The 6,174-nt window shown below is 45.0% G+C and overlaps 1 pseudogene; it reads left to right on the forward strand.

The window, feature by feature from the left end:
• Positions 916 to 5,630, forward strand: LOC106503572 (annotated as a pseudogene).

The raw sequence follows: 6,174 nt of genomic DNA on the forward strand, positions 1-6,174 counted from the left end.
TGACAACAACAACAACAACAACTCATTCCTCACACAGCAGTTCACCTGTTGCGCCCCTGTCCTTTGCACTCCCAGAATTTTGCATTCACAGCATTTAGTAAGTTGCAGTGTATCATCTTTCAGGGTGATGATCTGATGAATGTGTTTTCTCACTTGGTTATAAGCATCACAGCATCATGAGCGTAGGAATTGGGCCTGGTTTTTGGTTCAGCATTATATCCCCAGCGCTTAGCCCAGGGCCTGGCATATAGTTAGGATCTCAACAGATATTTCATGAATGAAAAGACTAGAAGTTTACTCTTTGTGACCCCATGGACTGTAGCCTACCAGGCTCCTCCCTCCAGGGGATTCTCCAGGCAAGAGTACTGGAGTGGGTTGCCATTTCCTTCTCCAATAAAGAAGGTGTCCTGAAGGTCAAAGTGTCACCAGGGAAGACACATATTCTGTAGCTGCCATGTTGCCCAGAGGGTACTTCCACTATGATTCATGAGGCTTGGGGTTATTCTCCATTTTTGCTAGCCAGAGTTTCTTTCTACTGCTTGGAACCAAAAAACAAAACAAAACAAAAAAACCACCTTCCATTATATAATTTCCCTGAGCCTGAGTTTTCTTTACCTGTAAAATAGAGGTAATAATAGCTTGCCACTGTTGGGACAATTGTGCTTAGTTGTATCTGACTCTTTGCAACCCCATAGACTATAGCCTGCCAGGCTCCTCAGTTCATGGGATTGTCCTGGAAAGAATACTGGAGTGGGTTGCCATTTCCTCCTCCAGGGGATCTTCCCCACCCAAGGATCAAACCCATGTTTCCTGCACTGCAGGCAGATTCTTTACCACTGAGCCACCTGGAAAGTCCAGTAATGGAAGGTACTAATTAGTACCTTCCATGTATTCATTTTAATAAGGATTACATCAATGAACTCAGTGTTCACCAAGATGATGAGAGAAAAGGAGGAGAAAGATGGTGCCAAGTGTATTTCCTATCCTGCTGTAACAAATTACCACATATTAAATGGCTTAAAACAACCACAATTATTCTTGTATAGCTCCGGATATGGAAAGTCCGAATTGGGTCAGCAGAGCTGCCTTTCTTCTGGAGGTTCTAGAGAAGAATCCATTGCCTTACCTTTTCTAGGGTTGCCCTTTCTTTCTAAAGGTCACCCGCATTCCTTGGCCCATGATCCCCCATCATTCCAACCTCTGTTCCTGTTGGGATCCCTCCTTCTCTGCCTCTTACCCTCTTATCTCTCTCATATAAGGACGCTTGTGACTGCACTGAGCCCATCTGGAGAGTCTATGATGGTCTCTCCATCACAAGATGCTCAACTCAATCTGCAGACTCATTTTGCCAAGTGCCTTTTGTTATGCAAGGTATCACTTTTTTCTTTGGAGGGCTCTTATGCAGCCTGCCACTGCATGTGTCTGAAGTTTTGATTTGTAACTGTTTGTGTGGTTATAAATATTCCAAGATTCCAAGAAAAATAAGTTATCTTCCCTGACTTCAATGCTTACAATACTGTTGGGGAAACAACCATTTACCAGTCCGTGAAGCCCCAGGCAGTGCTCAGTGCTGCCCTGAGAGCTGAAGGTGATGTTTTGAGAATATGAAGATGAATGTAAGGATCCTTTGTTTCACTGGGTATCTCCTCTGCTCAGACCTGCAGCTTACAACCTCAATAGGCTGTGCCTGCTCAGATTCTGGGGGCCACCTTCCCAGGAAAGACGATGGGAGTGTCGTCTCCTGGAAGTGTGTGACACAGCATTCCTACCTTCTCCTCACAGGAAGTGGGAGCTTTGGGAAAGGCAAGGTGGAATCTCTTCACTAGATCAGCACATGTCTTTACTCTCTACTTTTGTAGATTCCTGTGGTCTGCATGTCTGTGTTTTCCCCAAAGTCACATGTTGAAATCCTAACCCTAAATGTGACAGCATCAGATGTCGGGTGTTTGGGAGGTGCGTAAGTCTCGAGGGCAGAGCCCTTCTGAATGAGATTAGTGCTCTTATAAAAGAGCGCCACAGTGGATAATAACCTACCTGCCAATGCAGGGGACACAAGTTCGATCCCTGGTCTGGGAAGATTCCATGTGCGGCGGAGCAACTAAGCCCATGGGCTACAACTACCGAGCCCTCACACATAGAGTCCGTGCTCCCCAACAAGAGAAGCCGCCACAATGAGAAGCCCGTGCCCTGCAATGGATAGTAGCCTCTGCTTACCACAACTAGAGAAAGCCTGTGGGTAGCAACAAAGACCCAGGGCAAACATAAATAAATAAATAAATATTTTTAAAATTTAAAAAAAAAAAAAAGAAGAGTTGCCAAAGAGCTCCTCTCTCCCCTTGGGCCTTGTGAGGCCACAGCAGCAACTCTGCACCACTTACCTGCTCACGCTGCTCCCCTGACCTTGGACTTACAGCCTCTAGAACTGTGAGTACTGCATTTCTGCTGTTTATAATGCACCCAGTCTGTGGTGTTTTTGTTATAGCAGCCCTAACAGACTGAGACTCTGATGATTTGGTAAATTTCATATGTACCCTACGATCCTTAGCATTAATTTTGGCTTAGGGTCAGACAGGTAAATTGATGGTTAAAAAGAGGTAAGTGTCAAGGGGAGAAGGCATGTCCCCCTCCTCCAACTTTCCAGAGCCCTGGAGAAATTGTGTCAGTTAGAAATAGGACAGGATGATCCGAAGAGCAAGAAATTGACTGCTGGATCACTCAGGGTGATGCAGCGTGCATTATTCCTGGAAAGCAGGAAACCACGCCCTTCTCTCATCAAGATAGCAAAGCCCCACAGCCAACAGAGATAAAGACAGTCTGTGAGCAATTTAACGGGGTGCTTCAAGGGGGCCTACCACCGTGCGTCCAGAGACGTTACTCAGCTTCCGAGCCCTCAGGTAGCTGACTCTGCGTCTGGCATGTGGCTAGAATGAGTTAGGTCGTTCATTGGTGAGTTCTTAGTTTTTCAGCTGGCATCTGTCCTGGGACCTGGTCCATGAAGTCTGCTTTCCTGGAATAAAAATTGTGATGTGTGTCTCAGTAAGGATTACTTGATATGTGTGAGCTCTGTGCCAAACATGAAGGTTTTAAAACTCACTTATATGTCAAATTAAAAAAATTTTTATTGTGTGTTTATTCATTTGGCCTTGTTGGGTCTTCGTTGCTGTGTGCAGACTTTTCCCCCTAATTGCAGCGAGCAGGAGCTTCTCTCTAGTTGCGGTGCGCAGGCTTCTCATTGTGGTGGCTTCTCTTGTTGCAGAGCTCAGCCTCTCGGACGCCTGGGCTTCAGTCGCTGTGGCCCACGGGCTTAGTGGCTCCGCATCAGGTGGGATCTTCCTGGAGCAGGGATCGAACCCGTGTCTCCTGCATGGGCAGGTGGATTCTTTACCATTGAGCCACCAGGGAAGCCCTTATTGTGGTTTTGATTTGCAGTTCCTTGATGGTTAATGATGTTGAGCATCTTTTCTTGTGCTTATTGGCTGTTTGTATATCTTCCTTGGAGAAATATCTGTTCAGATCCTTTGCCCATTTTGTAATGAGTATATTCAATCTTGAAGGCTCTCCTAAATGATTACATACAGCAGCCATTATAGAATAGTGATTCATTGTGGGCGCTCTGCTGTTGGTGGCCTTGGTGTGAATCTCACTTTAGCCACGTATTAGTACATGACCTTGACCATTCTCTTCAGACCTCAGTTTTTCCTGTCCTATTGGGATAGAAATATTAGTGACTTCTTAAGGTTGTTGTAAGGATTAAAAAGGCAGCACATATCAAATGCTTAGTAAGAATTAATAAGGACTCAGTAAATATTATTAATACCCATAATGGAAATAACATTAACACTTACCAAGCATACAACATCTCATTTCGTCTACACAGCAATCTTGCAAAATAGTTTTAATCATCTCCATTTTACAAGCAAGGAAACTGAAGCTCAGAGAGATGAGGGAATGTGTCCCCGGCTACACAGCTGGTAAGAGATCGAGCAGATTCCTACCCGGATCTGAATGACTGCAGTGCTGTGCCGTGCTTAGTCGCTCAGTCATGTCAGGCTCTTTGCGACCCCCTGGACTGTAGCCCGCCAGGCTCCTCTGTCTATGGAGATTCTCCAGGCAAGAACATTGGAGTGGGTTGCCATTTCCTCCTCCAGGGGATCTTTCCAACCCAGGGACTGAACCCAGGTCTCCCGAATTGCCAGCAGATTCTTTACCATCTGAGCCACCAGGGAAGCCCATATTTATATGGTGGCTTCTGATTTTCCACCTTTACTATGAGAAAGGTTGCTCCGGTTTATGGAGGGAAATGCCTCCACCGTAGTGGCCCTGACTGGAGCAGGACTTTGTGACTTCCAACACAGTAACTGACTGAAGGGCCCTCCTCAAATGTTAGTCTCCGGAAAGTTTTCAGGTTCCTGCTATTCAAGTGCAGTTGTCATTAAGCAAATACTGTCAGAAAAGAGTCAGTCTTTTGGCTGTCTGAGCAGCACAAGAACGAGAGCCTTATGAAAGGTGGTGAAAAGGGAGCCAAGATGAAAGCGGTCGGCCCATTTTTTAAGAAAGATTGGTATGATGTGAAAGCACCAGCTGCGTTCAGTGTAAGAAATATTGGGACAACATTTGTCATGAGACCTCAAGGAACCAAAATCGTATCTGATGGCCTCAAGGGTTGTGTTTTTGAAGTGACCCTTGTTGATCTGTAGGATGATGAAGTTGCATTGAGAAAATTCAGACTCATTACTGAGGATGTTCAGGGCAAAAACTGCCTAATTTCCATGGCCTGGATCTCGTCATTGACAAAATATGCTCCATGGTTAAAAAAATGGCAGACCATGATTAAAGCTCATGTTGATGTCAAGATTATCGATGGTTATTTGCTTCATCTGTTCTGTGTGGGTTTTACTAAAAAATGCAACAATCAGATTTGGAAGGCTCCTATGCCCAGCACCAAAATGTCCACCAGACCTGCAAGAGGTTGATGGAAATCATGGCCTGAGAGGTGCAGATAAATGACTTGAAAAAGGTGGTCAATAAGTTGATTCCAGGGCTTCCTCTTTAGTGCAGCAGCTAAGAATCTGCCTCCCAACGCCGGGGCACCAGTTCAATCCCTGGTCGGGGAAGATCCCACATACCGCAGGGCAACTAAGCTCATGTCCCGCAACTACTGAGCCTGCACTCTGGAGTCCCATAAGCCGCAACTACTGAGCCCATGTGCTGCGACTCCTGAAGCCCGTGCACCTAGAGCCTGTGCTCCGCAACGAGAAGCCTCCACAGTGAGAAACTCCACGTGCTACAATGAAGAGTAGCCCCCGCTCACCGCAACTAGAGAAAGCCTGAGCGTAGCAGTGAAGACCAGCACAACCAAAACTACCATTGAATCAAATACATTGATTCCAGACAGCATTGGAAAAAACACAGAAAATTCTTGCCAACTTTTCCACTCCATGATGTATCTATTAGAAAAGTAAAAATGCTGGAGAAGCCCAAATTTGAATTAGAAAAACTCATGGAGCTGCACGGTGAAGGTAGGTAGCAGTTCTGGAAAAGCTGCTGGGCATGAGACAGGTAGTAAAGCTGAACAAACTGATGGATATGAGCCACCTCTCCAATATATTTTTTTTAATTCAGACTTTTAATGGCAACAAATAAAAGGTGTTGTTTGTGACATTTTTTGCGGTCATTCTTTTTAGATAATCTGACAGCTTGTTGAATTATGTGTTCTGATTTGATAGTAATGTGAATTTTTCTGGGAAAAAAAAAAAGGAATCAGAGAAGAACATAGTCATGAAATCATCACCAGCTTATTTGGACAGAGAAAAACTATAGCATCCCATGGCCAAGGATGTGTTCATTTCACTTTGGGCAGGTTTTTGAGTCAGAGGATCTTTTCGTACAACCCTGGCAAGCTCTCCCTGTTTAGCATGGCTTCTCCTTCGAGAATCACAGAGCTAACCGGAAAAGGATGAAAGACAAGGATCTATGGAGGCTCCCTCTTTTCCCAGAATCACTATTTAAGATTCTTATGTAGTTCCCTATAGTGACATTAGGTGTCACCTTTGAGTCATCTGAGGCCAGTCTCAGCAACTGACAAAATGCCTCATTTCCCAAGAGTTTCTGGCTCTCTAAAATCCAGTTTGGAGGCATTCATTACCAGCACCCCGGATCCAAAGCAGTTTTGAT

This window comes from Capra hircus, chromosome 25, assembly GCF_001704415.2.
Source record: "Capra hircus breed San Clemente chromosome 25, ASM170441v1, whole genome shotgun sequence".
Classification (NCBI taxonomy): Eukaryota; Metazoa; Chordata; class Mammalia; order Artiodactyla; family Bovidae; genus Capra; species Capra hircus.